General features: G+C 43.0%; 1 protein-coding gene across 1 annotated transcript in view; it reads right to left on the bottom strand.

Annotated features, from left to right (window-relative positions):
• Positions 1-20,899, bottom strand: part of PLD1 (phospholipase D1) — a 264,330-nt gene extending 243,431 nt beyond the window's left edge. The window contains exons 1-2 of the mRNA XM_072618471.1: positions 20,811-20,899; positions 7,674-7,760 (exon numbers count right to left, since the gene is read on the bottom strand). The gene's annotated coding sequence lies outside the window, so the exon portion shown is untranslated. The remainder of the gene's footprint in view (positions 1-7,673; positions 7,761-20,810) is intronic.
• Positions 20,900-21,718: the final 819 nt, after the last annotated feature.

Below are 21,718 nucleotides of genomic sequence, written 5' to 3'. Positions count from 1 at the left end.
CAGGCCTGCAGTTAAGAAGACTCATCGTCCTGAGTTCAAATCTGGTTTCAGACACTTACTAGTTGTGTGCTAGGTCTTCACTGAGTACTGGGGATACAAAGACAAATTTAAAATAGTCCCTGCCCTCAAGGAGCATATATCCTTTAGGGTGAAGAGATACATACACATTTGAGTATTTATTGAAGGATGCATTAGCAACTAAGAGGACTGGGAAAGGTCTCATGAAGAGTGCAGCGCTTACACTTCTTGAAGGACATCAGGGATTCCAAGAAGAAGAGGTGAGGAGAGAGTATATTTCAGTCATGGGGGACAGAGCCAAGGCATGGAGGGAGAAGAAAGAGTGTTATATGTGTAACAGCAAGCAAACCAATAAGGATGGATCATAGAGTAAAAGGAGGGAAGTTTAAGAAGACTTGAAAAGCAGGAAAGGGCCAGTTGTGAAGAGACTTAAATGTTAAAGAGGAATTTGTATTTAACCCATGGGTCATCTCCAGTCATCCTGATGAATATCTGGTCACTAGACTGAGGTGGCTCTGGAGGAGAAGGGAGGTTGGTGACCTGCACAGCCCTCCCTCACTCAAAACAAAGTCAAGTGCAAATCATGTCATCAATTCTCTGATGGCATGGTCTTCTTCAGCAATGAAGGACAAACACACAAGATGTGTCACCCTGGGCAAGTCACTTAACTCTGTTTGTCTCCGTTGTACATCTGTACAATGAGCTGGAGAAGGAAATGGCACACCACTCTAGTATCTCTAACAAGAAAACCCCAAATGAGCTCATGATGAATCGGACACAACTGAAAAGACTGAACAACAACAACAGAAGATCCTGTAAAATGACATCCTCCCTGCTACCTCATAGTCATATTCAAAGTAAGAGACTGCACACATGAAACAATAATTCATATTTATAGAGAGGTTTCAGGTTTACAAAATACTTTCCCCAAAAAACCTTGTGATGAAGGGATCACAACTGTAATTCATGGCCCTCAATCCCACGGATGAAGGGCTTGCTAAATACTTGTTACGGAGCAACATGGGTGGGTTTTCATCCTGGGGGCTGACAAAAAGAGGGTCATTTTTTTTATTGGTTCATTGCCCCTGTTGAAGTCAGGGAACCATAATGTTGAAGTTTGGGGTGCTTGGGACCCCAAAATACCAATACCTTGAGTCCTGCCCAAATGAATTCAACCCAAGCCTTCTTTCAGCCAAAGTAAAACAAAGTTTACTAGAGTTTCACTACATTGAGTTGATTCTTAAGAAGCCTCACCATTTGTGACATTTGTGACATGTACAAGTTGCCAGATAGAATCTGAGTACCTTCACGGAGGCAAGAGGGAGCTTATACACAGAAAGCCTGTGGGAGGGATCTGGGTGTGGTCGAGTAGTCTGGGCTGATGGGAGGAGGGGTTTAGAAGGGTCTTGAGGAGGAGCCCAAGGACACTCTTAATGGAACTGGGGTGATAGATCTAGAGTGGGAAACAGCTGGAGGCAATTGAGAGGTATCAGACAATGGAGGGCTTGAGTGGGAGTGGGGGGGGATGTAATCCAGAAGTAACAGATAATGGAGGGACAGGTTAGGTTAAGGGTAACAGATCTGAGTGTGAAAAGCCAGCTTAAGTGGGAAGATTCAAGGAGAGTTCGAGGTTTCCAGAGTCTGTACCCTGTTACCCCTACCTGAAATTGTCCCATGAAAATCTCTGTGAATGTAGACAAGTAGGGTCTCAGTTCCCAGATGTTCAAGGTTCAAATTCCAGTTAGGCAAGGAACAGCCTTCATTTTACCCCTCATTAACTAGGGAATTCCTGAACCAAGTGTGCTACATACAAGCAACAGAATATTATTGTGATTGAAAAATGGTGAAGATGATGAATTCAGAGAAACATGGGAACACTAGTTGAAGTTCAGTCAAGGAAGGCAAATCTGGGGAGCCATATGCACATTAACTACAATAATGTCAATGAAACCCTGACCAACCCACTAAAACTGAGTTGAACTCAAGTTAAAGACAATCACCAACATTGGCCCCAGAGAACTGGTGATGCAACAAACTTCCCTCCTTAAGGAAAGGAATTTGGTGGCTGACATTGTGGAAGGTGGAATCAGCCGTCACATCAGTTCCTATGATGGCGACTTTTGCTGAACTGTTTGTTACAGAAAATGGCTTTATGATGAGGTCTTTGGGGAAATAATTTTGGTATAAACAACCGGCTTCAATAACAAGTTTAAAATAAACAAATGAAGGAATGAATGAACTTTCTGTTAAGGACTGACAAGTGTGAATATAAACTAAGTCATGCTGCCTCTGAGTTTTCTCTTGGCTTTCATCCTTCTGGTCCCCATTCTTTGACACAAATCCTGTCCTGCTCCCTGTGTTACCTTGAGTAAGACATTATGTCTCCCTTAGCCTTGGTTTCTTTATTTGGAAAATAAAGGAACTGGACTACCTGAATTCCAAGGGCTTTACAAACTCTTCAATCTATGATCTTATGAGTCCCTAGAATCACACAATTTGAGTTAGATCCCAGTGGCTAATTTATCCATTCCATGTCTAACCAAGAATTCTCCCCTACTAGAAGTCATCTAGTGACTCCAGAACCAGTTCCTGCCCCTCTGGGACAGCTCCTTATCCTTCACAAGGCTTTCCTAACATAGAACTCAAATCTGCCTCTCCACAACTTCCAAAATTACCCCTGCTCCTCGTACCTACAGCACAGCAGAAGGAGTCCCATCCCTCTGCCACATATCACAGCTCCTCAGATATTGGAAGAGGACTTCTGACCCTCTGCCCTTTTTTCTTCAAGACTCTTAGAGCAAGGCATGATCTGGAAATGTCTTACTATCTTGGTAAAGATAATCAAAATAAAGGTATTAGTTAATTCCCTTACTATCATGGCCCTACCTTATTTGTGCTTTCAGAACAAGACAAGAACAATTAATCATTCTTGCAAGTACAGGTTTCTGTCAGTTATCATTATTATCATTATCATGTCATATACACACACACATGCACACACACATGCAGGCATGCATGCACTGCCACTGCCACCACCATCGCTACTACCACTCTTGCCTCACTCAAAAATCTTCAATGGTTTCCTTTTATTTACTGAATAAAATCCAAATCATTTTCATTCCAGTAAGGAAACATGGTTCTGGCTTCTTCTGATATCTCTAACATGAAGAGAAAGCATTGAAAAATGGGACCTCAAAGCCAGGAGAATCTAGGTATGGACCAAAGTGGGGGAGGTGGCCAACAAGACAGAAGGAGAGTGATTTCTAGAAAAAGCACTAGAGGAAGCACACCAGGGTTCGAATCCCAGCTCTGCCATTTAGGATCTTTGTGACCCTAGACAATTTACTTTACTTTTCTGGGTCTCAGTTTCTTCATCTGTAGAATGAGGTAGTTAGACTAGGGATGCCCATCAGTTGGGGGATGGCTAAACACAAGTTGTGGTATATGATTGTGATGGAACACTCCTGTGCTAAAAGAAATAATGAGCTTGATGATTTAGAAAATCATGGAATGACTTGCACAAAATAATGTATAGTAAAATGAAAAGTCAAGAGACATTAGCTTTTTCTGCTTCCCTTCCAACGCTGAACCTATGATCCCTGCTTTTCATCCACTCCATACGGATCTTACATGTACCTAGTTATTTGTACATGTTGCCCCCTTCTCCCCATTAGTCTCTGAGTGCCTTAAAGGCAGGGAATGTCTTTTGCCCTTCTTCATATCTCTGGCACCAGCACAGTCTGGTACATAGTAAGTATTTAATAAATGCTTATTGACTGACTAACTAATCTTATGATCCCTATGTTGACTTATTTATATATTCTATTTTTTCATAATAATCTGTGAAGTACATATTCTTTTCCTGGGAAGATCCCAAGTGGGTACCATGGCAGAGTTTCAACAATCAGTATAGTCTACCCTGGCCAGCAATTTCACAGCAACAAACCTTTAACCAAATCTTGTCCTTGGAAAAGTGTGGACACTGGGCGGTCTGGCGTTGAACGGGCTGCCCTTTTAGTCCAAGATTCCAGTTGAATGAATGGTCCCCTCCCCACCTTCCAGTACACCTCCATCTAAAATCAGACTTTGCCAAAATTGGCACCATACCCTGGTTGCCCAATTGATCAAGAGCTCCCACATGAATTGTTCTCAGACCCCATTTTTCACTGTTCCTTTCATCCTAGGCTCACCCCTTTCAAGCCCTCACATTAGGATCTGCCTTCTAGCATCATGCTATGACAAATTCCCTCCCTCCTTTCCAGGGTCTCCCTAAATCACAGGCTTCTTATGCAAAAGCAGCTCTCCAACCCAGTAGGTGAAATAAGGGCTGAAGTTGAACCAACACTTAGCCCAGGAGGCCCCACCAAGTCTAGAGTCTTGTGGGAAGTTTTAAAGAGGAAAGAAAAACAGAGAAATAGAAGCAAATTAACCTTTAACATTTTTATTTTAAAAAGTATTTAAATAATTAAATACAATACATGAGTTTATTCCTGTGTCTACCATCTGCAAAGCACTATGCTTGATGCTAGGGAAATAAAGGCAAAACAAACCAAAACAGCCCCTGACAATACCCTTAAGCCTGCAAGAACATTATCTTCTACACAGAATTATGTCATGTAAACAGTGAGTGCACTGGTTAATGTTTAACAACTGGCTCTCTGAAGGGGGAATGTTTACATGACACACCCTTAACTTTAATCTGCCTTATGAATATTTTCTGTGAACATTTGAACATATGAAAATTTCTTAATAAATTAGGACCCAATTTGTAGCCTTTGCCAATTTCCAAAGTATAAATGCCTCAGATACTTACTAGCGGTGTGTGTGACCCTGGACGCATCATTTGACCTTGTTTGCCTCAGTTTGCTCATCTGAAAATGAATTGGAGAAGGAAATAGCAAACCACTCCAGTATCTTTAGCAAGAAAACACCAAATGGGGTCACAGAGCGTCACAACTGAAATGACTGAACAGCAACCTACCAAGAGTAACCACAATGCTACTGGCTTGAATGATTTCTTGGTCTCACTTGTACAGGCAGAAACTTATATATCAGTAGTATCTTCAGCTGTAAGATGGTTCACAGCATTCAAAGTAAGACACTGGCTGAAGAAAAGGGATCACTCAGAACAACTCCTCAGTGATGCCCTCTTGCCTCTAGGATAAAATTATAAATTTCTCACCTTAATATTTAGTTTTTTACAATCAGCCTATAGCCTATATTTTTAGGCTTATTTCATATTAAACTGAGGTAAACGAGGTTAAATTACTTGTGCAGAGTCACACACATACAGCTCATAAGTGCCTGAGGCCAGATTTGAACTCATGAAGATCAGCCTCCCTGACTCCAGACCCAGTGCTCTATCATACTGTACCACCCAGTTGCCCCATTACTAGTAATACTTATTAAATATTGATACCAGCAGTGTGACCCCCCAATTTGGGACTCTTTTCTCTTTTTTTCCTTTCTTAAAATTTTATTTATTTATTTATTTTGCTTTGCATGGCCCCTGTGGACAGGAAACTGGCTTCAGAGTCATGAAAAAAAAAACAAAACCTGGATTCCACTCCTCCTAACTGAACATACCATCCATGATACCTGAAGGGAGTCACTTAAGGTATCCATGTTCTAGTCAGTTCTTTGACTCTAATGTAGAAGGTGCTCACCTGTGTTGGAAGAAGGAATTTCCTCATTGACAGATCTAGTACCTATCTCTTTTCCCTATTCATCAACTTCGTAATTTCTTCAAAAAGAGAGACATTTCAGGCAACAAAGTCTTTTTCTGTAGTGGTTACTTTCAATCCTACTTGCATTATAGACTTTCTTTTTCAATAATATCTATTGGAGGAAAGGACACACACAATGGCATCAATTGTATATATTTATCCCTATAAATGAACTATCTCAATAGTGGTGGGTAGCTGCTAAACTAAAGCAAAAAGGTGTCATTAGATGTGAATGAAGAATTTCCAGAAGAAACCTCCTAAATTATCTTGGGTACCAGGCAAGTCATACTGACCACAGAGGACTCTTCTTAAAAGGAAGTTACATGCGTATGTCTTACATGTTTTCATATAATCCTTTTTCGTTTGTGTCTTGAGTTTGGAGTTTTCTTTGAGCATATGTATACCCATGAACATGCTCGTCCAAAGTCCTATAGCTTTTCATTCTTTCCTAACTTCAGTAAAAGGCTTTCTCCCCCTTCCCTCTCCACTTCTCCTGCCCCAGCACTCTAAGAGAACAGTAGCATTTGTCAAGGTTATTCTAAGAATCTGTATTAGTGTCCATGCTGAGCAGACTGATCACCTCAGAAAAACTGCCACCTCCCAATGTCACCAATTGTCTACTCACTTTAGGTTAGTTATGGGAACAAGCCTATCCCATTTCTGTTCCCAGACAACAGTCCCGGCATCTGAGGATGCTGAAAGTCTTGAACATGTAGCAAGGTCAAGTTGCCTCAGAAAATGTGCATGTGCTCAGTCATGAGCGTGAGTGTGGCCCTGGCCAATTAGGGCTTCTGAATCTTCAAAAACACTTGGAGAGCAGAGGTTTAAGTGATAACAACCAGTGTCAGAAATCGGGCTTTTTCTCCATGTAAGCCAGAGTAATCCAGACTCAAATTGCACAGTTGCCAAAGATTCATCTTTTGACCTTCGTGTGGCCAGAGATACTGCTATGAGCACAGAGACAGTTAGCAGAGGAAAGGAACTCAGCAGGCCTGAGGCCATATCCTTCAAGCTGGAAGCACCCTTAAGAGGTCTTGGCAGCTTTCACACTCCCTACACTCGATAGTCATCTTAGATCCTGCCAACTGTGATTCATTCCTTAAAGTAACGCGTATCCTTCAACAAACCCAACTGGAATAAACATGAGTTCCACATTAGTCTTTCACCATTTAGTGGCACTGGGGTAATGATTATCACAAAACAATTCATTCAGAGAGCACTTAATGATATTGGGAGAGAATATTAGGGAAATCACCTATCCAACCTTTGGAATACTCTTCCTGTCCTGAGCCTTGCATTATGAGACTCTTGAGTAGAAGAGAGAGCCATTGTCAATTCAATTCAATATCAGACATATGCTAGGTGTCAGGAACTGCTAGATACCAAGAATTCAAAGACAGAAATGAAACAATCCATACCTTGCATATGTTTAATGAATAAGAGTTGGTTGGATTTGTCAACAGGGAATCACAACTTTATGAAACTTACAGGAAAACTGGGTTTACTACAACAGAAATGCATATGCATGGGTAATGCAAAGAGTTCCCAGTGGGGTTCCTTAACATTGCTTAACAGATTGTGTTGAATTGAAAACTGACTTCAAATGGAAGCCCATACTGTGTTGTATGTTTATTAATAGCACCTGAAACATTGCAAATAAGGTTTAAATGAGTAAATATGAAAGTAAGACAAATGACAAGCTCTGAAGTCATACTCTGATACATCATTGTGACTGGAGACAATTCTCAGTTCTCAAAAGTTATAGCAAGTACAAGGTCTGTGTGGCTCTACTATGACGGACAAAGAGAACTTATAAAAGACTGAATGTCTTGGTGCCTAAAGACCACCCTAGCTAATATCAGAAGATGCTCACCAAAGGGGTGGCTATATGATGACTATGGTACAGTAGGAAAAGTCAGGAAGACTCACGTTTAAATACTGCCTTTGATATCAACATTCTTGAACAAACCACTTCAGTTCTTAGACTCAGTTTCCTTGTCTGTCAAATGGAGATATCTGTAGAAATAATTTCATGGGGTTATTCGGAAATTCATATGAGATAATAACTATAGAGTATTTTAACAAATTTCAAAGCACAACACAAATGTCAGTTATTAAATATCATTGTTATTTTTATTTTCAATCATGGGAACTGGCAAAAAGCATCTACTAAGTTCTAGAGGTATTGGTCTGCCTTGGAGGACAGAACACCCCAGGACAGAGCAACAAATCAGAGTTCCTTAAGTTATCAAAACTCTAGATTCAAGTCACTGCTCCGACACTGAGTGTGTCCCATGTGCCCTCAGGCAAGTCATCTGACATCAGTGGCCTCAGCTTCCCAATCTGTAAAAAGGAAAGGGATGAACTAAATGACATCTAAGGTCTCTTCCAGCTCTAAATCTATGAAACTCTGACACTCTTGAGAGATAGCTAGGTGGCTCAGTGGATAGAGTGCAAGGCTCCTTTCATGAGTTCAAATCTGACCTGAGACTTGTCTGTATGATCCTGGGCAAGTCAATTAACCCTGTTTGCCTCAGGTTCCTCATCTGTAAAATGAGCTGGAGAAGGAAATGGCAAACCACTGCAGTATCTTTGCCAAGAAAACCTCAGATGGGGTTTTGAAATAAATAGCGAACTGGGAGCTTCTTTAGCTGAATAACCTGATGGCCATTGTATAATTGGGGAACACGAGGTCTATCTTCCCTTCAGGTAGCTCTCCTGGTTTTCCATCATCATCTGTGGCTCACAGCCCTATCTCCCCCAACCAGCTGTGTGCAAGCACAAGTACTTTGTCAAGTAGTTTGTGTCTTTCCTTCAGCTAGGGGGCAAAAACAAATTGTTGTTTTGCCCTGTCTGTGCCTTGGCACATACTGTAATGGGAGTTAAAAATCTTCCCTGCCCATTGATAGGCCTTGGGTGGGGCTGTTGAGGGAGACTTGATTAGGGGAGGCTTGTTTTGTAGGAAGGTCCATACCTTTTGCTGATTGCTAATGAGGCACAGGTCAAAGAGTATATATACTCTGAGGTGAGGTTTTGCTTTGGGGCTTAGTTAGCTCTGTCCCCCTCTCTCTGTGCTCCCTCTCTGTGTCTGCCTCTGTGTGTGTGTGTCTCTCTCCGTCTCTGCATCTGTCTCTCTGTCTCTCTGTCTCTCCACCTCTATGTCTTTCTATCTCTCTCTCTCTCTCTCTCTCTCTCTCTGAACTTAACAAGCATCAACAAATATGAACATTTCCACATCCAAATTACATGCAAAAAAAGATTGCGTAATGCAAGCCCAGATCTCTCTTACATACACATTGTCTCTTTAAAGTATATATAGGTTTACTATGCTGGTGCCCCCAATGCTCTGTTTGATTCCTTCCCTCCTGAGTTTCCTTCTCCTACCTCTGTATACATTTTCAATGTCTCATTGACACATCTGGCTTTTACTCCCATGGTGTGGGGTACATTGCTTCCCACATTTCCAATTGCCTCTACTGCAGGAAGTTCTTCCCAAGACGTTAATGTCCTTGAGTTAGGATAATTCTAATGCTCACCTACCAGGATTGTTGTGAGCCACACTAACTAAAACACTAACTAAAACTTAAGTGATAACATACTATAAAACATTATTTATCATGATAGGGAGCCAGATTCAGCCATTAAATTGTCAAACTACCTGGCTAAGGGCTTGTGTGCAGGGCAATGAGCCATGGACAGTGATCTGGATCTCTCTCTCCAGAGAGAAACCTCTTAAGGCACATAGATAACCAACCACTCTAAGTGCTGTGAATAATGTTCAGCAGTTAATTTGCGTTTCAGCTGGCAATGATGAATGGACACTCGGAAACTCATAATCTAAAAAGACAGATGTGATAAGAACAAGTTACCAGCACTGCAAAACCCACTGGGCAGCTTCCCTGGCTCCTCTCTGGAGCGTGTCCATCTTTCCTGATCACTGCACTTCCGTCTGCCCCTCCCTCTGCCTCATCTGTCTTTCCCTTGCTGTTCCTCTCTTCTCTTTTATCCCTTCTTCTCCATTATTTGTTTAGCCACATGGTCGAATCAAAGTATAATTAAATTGCTTGCTGTTACATGTTCAAATTTCACATTCAGAATGAAAATGGAATGCTGGGTAATTATTCTAAGTAGAGCCAGAAAAATGAACTTCCTTCTTTGCAGAGATGGGAGACTGGACTGTTGTTCAGTTGTGTCCAACTCTTTGTGACCTTATTGGGGGTTTTCCTTGGCAGAGATACTGGAGTGGTTGGCCATTTCCTTCTTCAGCTATGGAGGCAGAACACAGCATACACCGTTAGCCTTGATGGACTGATAGGTTATTTAGGTTTTCTCTTTATCATTCTTTGTTAGAAGGGATGGGGGCAGGGACATGTTGGAAAAGAGAGGTGATAAACAATCTATGTCAGTCATTGTAATTGAATAAATAAATGTGCATGCACCCTATTTATGATCTGGCCAAATGAACCTCTTGGATATCTCTCTCTCTCTGAAGTCCTTTACTATTGTTGCCCCTCCACAATCAAACAAAATAAAATCAGTCTAAATTAACTTACTTTTTACCTCTGGCCCTTGATTGCTTTTTTTTCCCTGTGAACACAAGTTTCCCCATCCCTGCTCTAAATTGCTCCGGAATTACACAGAGATGTATGTAACATTCTTGTGGTCCAGCAGGGAGTGGGTGGACATGGGGGCTACAGACAGCAGCAGAAAAAGAAGCGATATCGGAGTCAGAAGAGCCTCTTGTCTGGGCTTTGTCATGAGCTCATGGTGTGAAAAGTTACTTCTCTGGGACTCAGTTTGGGCTCTGAGAAAATGAGAAGGATGGGGAAGGATGGATGTTCCCTGACACCCTTGCTAGTCCTAACATGGTACAATTCTGTGAAACTATTACAGGTTGCAGTAATCAGCCAATATCATTGCAATGGGGGCAGCTAGGTGGTGCAGTGGATAGAGCGCCATATCTGGAGTCAGGAAGACTCATCTTCCTGAGTTCAAATCTAGCCTTTGACACTAGTTGTGTGACTCTGGGCATGTCACTTATCCTTGCTTGCCTGTTTCCTCACCTGTAAAATAAGCTGGAGAAAGAAATGGTCAACCACTCTGACTTCATTGCAAAGAAAATTCCAAATAGGGAAGAGCTGGACACAACTGAAAAATGGCTCCACAGTAATAGGAATGACTACAACAACTTGCCACGCTGATTTTTCATTAAGAATAATCATCTCTGAGAATGCTAGCATCCCCAAATGCATTCAGTCTACAATTGCTTATTAAGTGTTCGCTGTATGTGGGGGATACAGAGACAAAAAATGAAACCCACCCTGCCCTCAGAGCATTTACACTTTGGGGAGAGTTATAACGTACACAAACTACCATTGAGAAAATAAATACAAAGTAGTAGCAGGGGAAGAGGGAGGCAGTCATTGGGGGACTGAGAAGAGTGGAGAACAGGAGGTGGTAGGTGAACTGGACTCTGAAGGCTATTAAAGATTAGAGGTGGAGGCAAGGAGGCTTGCAATCCAGGCTTGGGACAGAGCTTCTGCAAAGGCAATATTAGCTGAAGTGTTCGTAACCTTAAAGAGTTACTTCTACAGTGAGCCTTGAAGAAATCCTGTGAGGTAAACACTATGGGTGTTATTGAATATATAAGGAAACTGAGACTCCGAGAGGTTAGATCATTTTGACATGGTCAAAAAGGAAGCAAGCATCATGAGGGCTTCCCAACCCAAAATACTCATTGCTTCTCTCCTTTGAATGCCATTAAAGAGGAAGCTCTGCAGTTTGTGGCTACACCAGGGATGAGGAATTCCAGTGCCCAAGGAGAAAGAGGTCCATTTCACAGGCTTACAGGGAATTTCATCCATAAGTTTGCCATTTGACCTGTGACCATATTGGAGCACACCCATCCCAGATACATGATGTTTGAAGCTATATATTTGTTTTTAGATACTGAGCAGTGATTTCTTTGATCTGCCAGTAGAATCATTCCTTATAGTTCTGCAAGATGTTGTTATTGTTCCACGGCATCAAGATAATGACATGACTTGCAGTTGACTTTGATATAAGTGAGGGAGGTTAAAAGACTTAGTAACCCCAGTAGGGTCCATATATTCTAAATGTGCTTTTTTAAAAAAAGAGCTTTCTGTGCAAATATCTTCATAGTTACATTGCAAGTAACTGGAAAAAAATCAGTAACCAAGACATCCAACAATGGGGGCGTAGTGAAATCAATTGTGGTATATTCATATGAGAAGCAGAGAAATCTGGAAAAACTTTGATGAAATCATGTAAAGGTCCCCCCCCCAAAAAAAACAACGTAGAACCAAAAGAACAAAATACACACTAACAACCATATAAGAGAAAAAGAATGGACAAGAATTATATCTGATAGTGATTATATAGGCCTTTAAAGTATGCAAAGAGTTTTCCAAAGGTTATCTCATTTGATCTTCTCTACCACCCTGTAAGGGAGATGTTCTTATCATCCCCATTTTACAGATGAGGTTAAGGTCAGGAAAGCAGCCAGGGTAGTTTGGTCACAAGATGGAGTGGTTGAAGGGAAAATATGTGAAATCATTCTGTACATGTGGGCTGGAACCAGATTGGGGAGGATTTTAAATGTTGTCACATAGAAATGGGTTTACTCCTAGAGTCAAGAGCACGGAACCACTCCTATCAGGGGGATAACGTGATCAGCCCTGTGCTTTAGGAGGATTATTTTAGCAGCTATCTGATATCAAAGAAGTTAAGATACTCTCCCAGGGACACACAGCTAGTACAGTATCTGTGGAAGTAATTATTAAGTATCTGAGGCAAAATTTGAACCTAATTTCAAGTCTTTTGTTTGACCTACCCTGCCATTCACCTAAGAACACTGATAAGGACTTAATTAAACTTACTAACTTGACTTAGGCTTCAAAATTAATGATTTGGCTTGTAAATAGTTACTAAGTGGGTTGCTTTTCATGATTTCTAGTAAAACATTTTAAGAAAGCTGAAAGACAAAGGGTCTGTTCACCAGTCTGTTAACCTTCCAGCACCACAAAGAAAATGCTATCACAAAAATACAATAGTTACAGTTCACTTAATTTCCAGCTCCCATCGCTCCACATCTGTCTGGAACAGCCGGCTCAATGTGCCATCTTAGCACAGAGGGCCAGAGGGGAAGCGAGTCAGCCAACACACCCAGAAGAGTCATCAGAATGATGATTGGATAGGTTTTTAGAAAAGTTGATAAAATAGGTGGGGCAAAATTTGCTTTCATGGTACAAAGACTTAAATGAGGCAGGTGTCTGAGTTCCAGGAAAGAAGGGAGAGAATGAAGATAAGCATTTTGTTTCACACTTTTGCAGCAAAAAAACCTGTCGTTCTGTTGGACAACCCAGGGGAAGGGCAATCTCCCTCCCTTAGCTGTATGTTTCTGTGTCTCTTCTCTTCTTCCTTGTTTCTTTCCTTTCTTTTTATTTCATTTTAATCCTTTACCATCTCTTCACTGACCATGTTTCTCCCGTGGGTAGCTATAATACCCAAGTCTACATTTGGTGTTGTTCAGTTGTGTCTGATTCTTCATGACCTTGTATAGTGTTTTCTTGGCAAAGATACTGGAGTGGTTTGCCATTTTCTTCTCTAGTGGATTAAGACAAGCAGAGGTTAAGTGACTTGCCCAACGTCACATAGCTAGTAAGTGTCTGAAGCTAGATTTGAACTCAGGTTTTCCTGACTCCAGGTTCAGCACTCTGTCCACTGAACCACCTAGCTGCCTCTCACATCTACATATCCAAGTATATATGCACACTGCTTTTAAAAGAAGAGAAAATATCTACCCAAGTATGTGTGCACACTTCATTTAACAGATGAGGAAACTGAGGCAGGGAACGGTTAAGCATCTTGCCCAGGGCCACATAACTATTAGGAATCAGAGGGAGGAGACAGAAGTTAGAACATGAGTACAATCAAACTGCTAAGTAACCATTTGTGTGCACATGAACGAATTTCAGTGCATGCTCTCATACCAATTTTTCAGGCACCCTCTCTAAGTTCTCTGCTAGGATAAGATAGGCAACAAGTGAGACTAAAGAGGGCACTGCGATTTGATTCAGAAAGATCTAAATTCAATTTGTTCTTCAAGCATTCTCAAGCTGTGTGTCCCTGAGCAAGTCACTAACCTCTCAACCTCAGTTTCCCCATCTGTAAAATGCAGAGAAGAAGAGCATGCAGGATGTAATGGACCTTTCTGACAAAGGCTCCAGTCCGCATGTCCAGAATGACTTCACACATCTTCTCTTTAACCACTCTACCTTGTGACCCAAGTGCCCTGGCTGCTTTCCTAACCTTAGCATTCCATCTCCTTATCTCATGTCTTTACCTAGGTTGGCTCCCATTCCAGGAATGCATACCCTTCTCTCAACACTCAATACAGGGGGCATCTCCTAGAAGAAACCTTCCCTCCCTCCTCAAATTAGGTTATAATTATTTATCCTCGTAAATGTTGCAAGCCTCTCTACCACAATGGAATCTAAGTTTCTTGTGGACAGGGACAATTTTCATTTCTCTTGCAATCTCAGGTGCTTTAAATACTTGAGTTCATATCTTGCCTCTGTTGAATAAGACTCTTAATTTCTCTGGGTTTCAGCTTCCTTATCTGGACTATGTGACTTCTAAAATTCCTCCAAGCTCAAAATCCAACATTCTTTTGAATGACATACAGAATTGAGCGTAAACATTAATGTATACATAGAATTGTTACCAAATTCCCAAAGTCTTTTCCTTTCTATCCCCATTGCCTATGACAGTCTGCAGTGCATAGTAGGTGCTTCATAAATGCTTCTTGGGTTGAAATGAAGGCCAGACTTGCAGGGTTCCTGTTATTTAAAAATAAATTGCCCAGGCATAATGGCTCATACCCATAGCCCCTGCTCTTTGGGAGGGTGAGGCTGGGCAATTACCTGAACTCAGGAGTTACAATCTGCAGTACGACTAAAGCCAAACGGTTGTCCGTCTTCATCATGCCCTGGTGATCAGGTACCTTCTCTGCTCTCCTTTTTCAGCTTCCTTTTGTGTTTTGCCTCCCCCCTCCCTTAGACTGTAAGCTCCCTCAGGGCGCAGAGTTTCTCTTTTGTATTTATATGCCCAGCCCTTAGCACAGTGCCTGGCACTTGGTAGATAATAAATGCTTATTCATTCACTGACTGACACTAATATAAAGAGCCTCTGGAAGCAGAGGGCTGCCAGGGTGTCTAAAGACGGGTGAAATAGCCTAGGTCAGAAAAGGAACAGGTCAAAGCTTCCATGTGGATTAGCAGGGAAACCTAAGTCTCTAAGAATAAAAATAATCATAGAACAGTGCAGGAATTCTTCAACTTTTTGTGTCAAAGTCCCTCTTGTCAATCCAGTAAAGCGTACAGACTCTTGCTTAGAAAAATGCTTTAAATGCAGAAAATAAAATACATAGCATTACCAAGGAAACAAATTCTATTGAAATACAAGTATCCAAATATATTTTAAAAAAACAAACAAGTTCACAGCCCCCCTCGCCCTCCCCGCAAAGGCTAAGAACTTCTGGACTATAAAGGGTGGAACAAGGAATGTGCAATGAGGAAAATGTGAACAAGACAATTCCTTTAGGTATTTACCTGCTTGGGATCCAGGCAAGTCACTTAAGGTCTGGGTGCCCCAGTTTCCTCAACTCTGAAGCTGGGATAACAGTAGCACTGACCTGCCAAGTCTTTTGTGAGGATCCAATGAGACGATCAATGTAAAGCATCACCTAACGGTCAAAGGCTCCTCCTCAGTCAGCAAAGATCCTGACTTTCCAAAACTGCTTCAAAGTCAATCCTAGCAGAAGCTTATCAAGGGAGGAGTGATTCAGGTGATGCTGGAGATTAGAGCAGCATTTATCTAGAGCTTTAAGGCCAAGGCAAAGGAGTATTTTCCTATAAGATATAATTACTCTCACAGCTTTTGGGTGTAACCTGACATTGGTTGGAATCGACATTATGTCTGCTTTGGACAGGAATCCCCAATATCTACCTACCCGAAGTCCTGTAGAAACAATTCCCTCTCATTCCAGAGGAGAAGGAAGAAAGGAGGAAAAGTCCCCAGAAAGATATTGGTGAGAGAAAGAATGGGAAACGGGCCATAAGGAAGCAGAGGCCAGGCCACCACTGCCAAAGCAGCATCAAGTGACCTGGAAAGGAGAGAATGCCAAGAGCCCAAGGCAAAACTACAGCTGACCAGGCAAAAGTCACTGGGACAGATACACAGAGGTTGGAACCCTGGGTGCTGCTCAGAATGGAGCCCAGGGCTCCTCACTTTCCTGTCCTTTTTCCTTCAGGCTCACTCTGGAGCTGTTTCAGGAGAGTCCTGAACCCGTATCTGCAACTCCTGCTTCTTTGTTTTTTGTTTCATCATTTGTTTTAAAATAAATGTTTTTCTCTAAGATAACATGCTCCTCCATTCCATTATTGGTTCATGTGTGATCTTAGGTAAATACGTTCACAAGACAGACCAGAGATAGTAAAGTACACTGGGGAGAGGTGTAGATTTTAAACTGCAGTGTGTGTGTGTGTGTGTGTGTGTGTGTGTGTGTGTGTGTGTGTGTGTGTGAGAGAGAGAGAGAGAGAGACAGAGAGAGAAAGAGAGAGAGAGAGAGAGAGAGACAGAGAGACAGAGAGACAGAGAGAGACAGAGAGACAGAGAAACAGAAAGAGAGATAGACAGAAATAGATAGACACAGACACAGAGAGACACGTAAGAGAAACAGAAAGAGAGGGAGGGAGAGACAGAGACAGAGAAAGGGAGGGAGGGAGGGAGACAGAGAGAGAGAGAGACAGAGACAGAGACAGAGAGAGAGAATGAGAAGTAGGGTTAGATTGTTTAACTGATGCTTCTCAGTTAGGGGCTTGAACTGTATAAAAGATTTTATTGTTTTGTATTTTCATAGTTTACCCAAAACAGAAAAGGAGTACACTTGGACTTGACACCATACCTAAATGAGTGAGGTAGCCCCTGGAGTGAAGGAGAACAGGAATTAGATTTTCTAGGGAAGTGGCCTCAGGCATCTCCTAATCTTACTGTCCTTCCCCCTGTGGCCTTGCCTAGAGAGAGGAGATTCTGAGGAAACAAGCATCTTCTGCCCTTCCCACCTGCCAGTTATGTATTCTGTGAGATGGTAAGAAAACTGTACTCAGGTATTTAGTATCCATATAATCAAGAGCAAGTCACCTTCTCTTTCACTTTTAAAACTGGGGGGTGGCAATGTGGTGGATAGTGATATTTATTGTCCCCTAGCTCTCTCAGCCAAAGATGTGTGATTTCCTAATGTGTCCTCTGGCTCCACTGAGCTGAGTTGGCTTAAAAATCCACTAAACCTTCCCTGATGATCTTCAAGAGTTGTGGGGGAAGCTAAGTGGTGCAGTGGATAGAGCACCAACCCTGAAGTCAGGAGGACCTGAGTTCAAATCTGGTCTCTCCCAGACACTTACTAGCTGTGTAACCCTGGGCAAATCTGTTAACCCTGATTGCCACAAAAAAAAAAAAAAAAAAGGTTTATCATGGCTTCTCCCAATTTAGCCAGCTTGGACCTCATGTGACAGATATACAGTGTATCACTTGGCTAATCCTGGGAGCCCTTACAGTTTGCCAACAGTAAGTTGTAGAAGAATCACAGTCATTTCCAGCAAAGGAGGGAAGACCTAGACCAGGGAAATCAAGGCACATATATTATTGAAAATGTGCCTTCATGTAGTGCCTGTCCCAGGGGAGACAGTATAATTTAATGAAAAGAGTTCTGGATTTGAAGTCAAAGATCTATTTTAAAATTCTGACTTCCTTATTTATTACTAGCATGACCTTGAGTAAGTTACTTACTTAGCCTTTTTTCATCTGTAAAATGAAGGGAGTTAGGCTAGATAATCTATGTTAAGATATTAAGAGACGCTGTTTCCCAGCAAACAGGCTGTGCCCTGAGCTCTCATCCTCTAGATGATCTCAGCCACAGAAAAATCCCAGAACTGTTTCATATAATTATTGCATTGTAATATCTCTGAGCTCAGATAAACACCTGCTGTATCCATATTCTGGTTAGGAAGTTCTGCTATGAACCAGACTCATCACATTGTGACTATAGCCCTCATTCTCAGGGCTACAGCTCACTATGTAGTATAGGTCTAAGTATTGAGATCTCCTGCACATGCGTCCTTCCCTGCAAGCCCCTGCAAGCCATTTCCCTCACTTTGAAATTAAATTTCTGTTTGATTCCTGAGTCTCCTGTCTCTAGTCTGCTCTGTCTGGCTCCAGTTACCCATAGATTGGAGGCTATTTCCATCTGGTTGACATCTGCAAGATACTTTCCAGCTCTAAACCTATGATCTTATCATTCTGTGAATTAACCAGTTAATGCCATTAGTTGTGCTGGACTCTCTGTGACCCTATTTAGAGTTTCCTTGGCAAAGGTACTAGAGTGGTTGGTCATTTCCTTCTCCAGCTCATTTTACAATAGAGAAACTGAGTCAAATAATGTTAAATGACTTGCCCCAGGTTACATAGATCGCAAGTGGCTGAGGCCAGATTTGAACTTGGGAAGATGAGTCTTCGTGACACCAGGCCTGGCATTCCATTCACTGGGCTGCCCCCTTGAATGTGACTCCCTTCAAGTTTTTGTCCTCGATCCTTTCCTGCACAGTGAAACTTCCAGAGAGAGTCATGGATCCCTTCTGCTTCAATTTCTGCAGGAGTACTTTATCCAGCAGTGGACTGACATGTTTAACAACTGGCTCTCCAAAAGAAAAATTGTACCCAAAAGACACTTTTCAGTTTAATTTCCATTATTGATATTTCTTCCATTCATTTCTTAAGTCTAAGAAAGTAAAAGAACAAATCAAGCCCTGATTGACAGTTTGTGGATTTTCAGATGTAAATTTAACAATCAGCTCTCCTAAAGCTATATGAGTTGACTCCAGAAATCCCCTGCCACACCCCCTCAAGCCTGGGCTATCTGGCCTCTGCCCCTCCCAAATTACTCAAGGTCACTCTCTCTTCCAAAGTCACTAAAGAGCTCCTTCCTACAGAGCCCAATGAACTGTTTCCCTTCCTAATCTTCTTTGACCTCTTTGTTTGTTGACTTATGGACTGAACCAGTTTCTCCCTTGTATCATGGTTGGCTGTGTACTTGCTTTCCCATTAGACCCTTTCCTTCAAAGCTCAGCTCAAGCACTAAGTCTTTGATGAACTCTTTTCCTGATCCCTGAGTTTGCTTCGATCCCCTCTTCCCGATTCTCCTGGTATTTACTCAATATACGTGCACATGTTGCTGCCTCCAAAAATGTACACGCTCTCATTTCCTTTGTCTTTTTATCCCTAACACAATACCAGACACAAAGCAGGTCCTGGACAAATCCTCTTTTACTGACTGACTGATTTGGATTTCAAGGTTTTGTGTCCTAGGTTGGTGTCAGGGAAAGAACAAAGGATTTGGAATGTAGAACCTGGGTTTAAGCCCCACTTCCAATGCTTACTACCTCTGTGACCTTAGGAAGGTCACTCAAGTTCCCTGAGAGTTATAGTCTACTGAAACATAAAATGAGAGGGTAGAATCAAATAGCTTCTGAGGTCCCTCTCAACTCTAATCTAAGCTCCTAGGTATATAGTGCAAGGATCCTGGGCTAATTAATAAGTCTTTCATTTTGGCAGGACATCCAAAATCAAGTCACATCTCATTTAGCAGAATGTATATAAAACTCTTTGGAAACCCTAAAATAGTATACAAATTTTAGCTAAGGGGTTTCTGGGGGGGGGGGAAGGGGGTCTGGACCTGAGATTTCATTGGTATGTGCTGATCTAATAATAACAATATTGAATAATAGCATTTATATAGCTCTTTTCCTATCATGGCACTTGAGTATCACAACATTGTGAAGTAGGTGCTATCATTATTCCCATTTCACAGATGAAAAAACTGAGACTGAGAGTTTGTTGGCTACTTATAAGTTTATTAGAGAGTTCTCTAGAGCCCTGAGAAACTGAATGACTTGCTCAGGGTTGAGCAGCTGGCCAGAGGTGAGACTGAGAATAGCTACACTATGGCTTCTCATTATCTATAATAATAATAATAATCCCTCCTCTGACAATGTAATTCTTTCTCCTGGGCCAGCACAGGGTCTCCTACTCCAGAATCAGCCCTCCAGCCTCTGTCTCTTCTGTTCTGCTGCTAACACGCACACACACACTCACACACACACCATACACACTTGCACATACACTCACACTCACACTCACACCACACACAGTCACACACACACACACACACACACACACACACACACACACACACACACACACACACACACACACACACACACACACACACACACACACACACACACACACACACACACACACACACACACACACCCCATCTGCAGATTCTGCCGGCACTTCCTGGTTTATCTGGGATGCTCGGCCTTCCATCCCTCACTAAACTCAGTCAGGCAGTCTGCCGGCTTCCGAGGAAACTCCGAAGGGGAGGCCCCGAGCTCTGGCATCTGGTCTCTTATCTTGACCGAGTCCATGGAGGAAGGAAAGAGGGAAAGGAGTGAGGGAAGGAAAGAAGCAGGAAAGGAGGGGGAAAGGAAGGGAGGGAGGGAGGGAGGGAGGGAGGGAGGGAGGGAGGGAGGGAGGCAGGAAGGAGAGAAAGGAGGGTGGGAATGTGCTCTGCCTCTCCTGGCAGCCCCTGACTCGCCCCGCCTAGGTCAACCCGCCCAGCCCAGTGTTCAGACTTGCCCCAAGTTGGCCCTAGCTGCGCTGCGCCGGGGGAGATGCCAACTTCAGAGCAAAGTTGGAGGAATCGTGTAGCGAGTGGGGGGCAGCCTAGGGGGCAGTCCTCTCTTAGTTGTCCCAGCCAAGGGGGGGCGGGGAGAGGCCAGCTGTCCGGGGTAGGGGGAGTTTAGGAGGGAAAAGGGGAGGAGGAAAGCTAAGGCGACTCCCCGCCCCCCGCTGCCCGGCAGCGGGTCCGTCCAGTCCGTCAGTCCTGCGCAGCCTCCAGCCCCGATGGGTCCCCGCAGTCCTTACCTGTCAGTGCGCGGCAGGCACATCAGCCAGTACCTGGGGCTGCCAGCTTCTGGGAACAGTCGGGCACCAAGTGCCCCCGGAGCCCAGGGCAGGAGGGGATGGAGAAGGAGGAGGAGGAGCCGGGGTGCACAGGGGCTGGGAAGACCGGAACTGGCGGGCGAGCTGGCGAGGAGCTCGGCGGGCAGGGGTGGGGCGAGGCGAGGCGGTGCCTGTGCTCTTTTGGCTTCCCGTGCTGGGCTGATCCGGGCCAGGCTGCCCGAGCCCTGGGGAGCGCAGCAGGGCGCTCGGGGGCGCAGGCTGTCCGGGCACGGCGGCCCTCCTGCCGAATACGGTCCTCTGCCACCAGAGGCTCCTCTGCTGCCCTCGAAGCTTCCCCTCCTGCCCCCGCCCTGGAAAGTGGGCGAGCTACCTGGAGTTAGCGTGGCATAAGCAAGGGTCTAGATCGGGACACGTAACTTTTGTGTCACGGCCACCTTTGGCTGTGAAATGAAGCCTATGGACACCTCAGACCGATATTTGCAATAAAATATATATGAAACAAAACACGGAATTACGAAGGAAACCCATTACATCGAAATGCAGTTACCAAAATATTTTGAAGTTCACTTATTTCAAAGTTTGTAAGGTTAAAAACTCCTGCTATAAACTAAATTTTGGAGGGATTGTCTCCATTTAAAATGTGAGGAAAGGAGACTCAACCGTGATGACACATGCCCAGGTATCTAGTAAGTGCCACAGAGGTAAGTTCTGGACCCACATCATCCTGACCCTGAGGTTAGCGCATTATCTCCAGCATTTGATCTGCTATCACAGTTAGAGCTCACAGTTAGAGCTGAAATAAACCCGCCCTCTTATTTTTAAAGGTAGGAAAACTGAGCTCCAGGAAGGAGACCCAAAGTTTCATAGGA

Source organism: Notamacropus eugenii, chromosome 6 (assembly GCF_028372415.1).
Source record: "Notamacropus eugenii isolate mMacEug1 chromosome 6, mMacEug1.pri_v2, whole genome shotgun sequence".
NCBI lineage: Eukaryota > Metazoa > Chordata > Mammalia > Diprotodontia > Macropodidae > Notamacropus > Notamacropus eugenii.
Note: the sequence above shows the minus strand (reverse complement) of the source record. Positions and strands in the feature narration are given on the sequence as shown.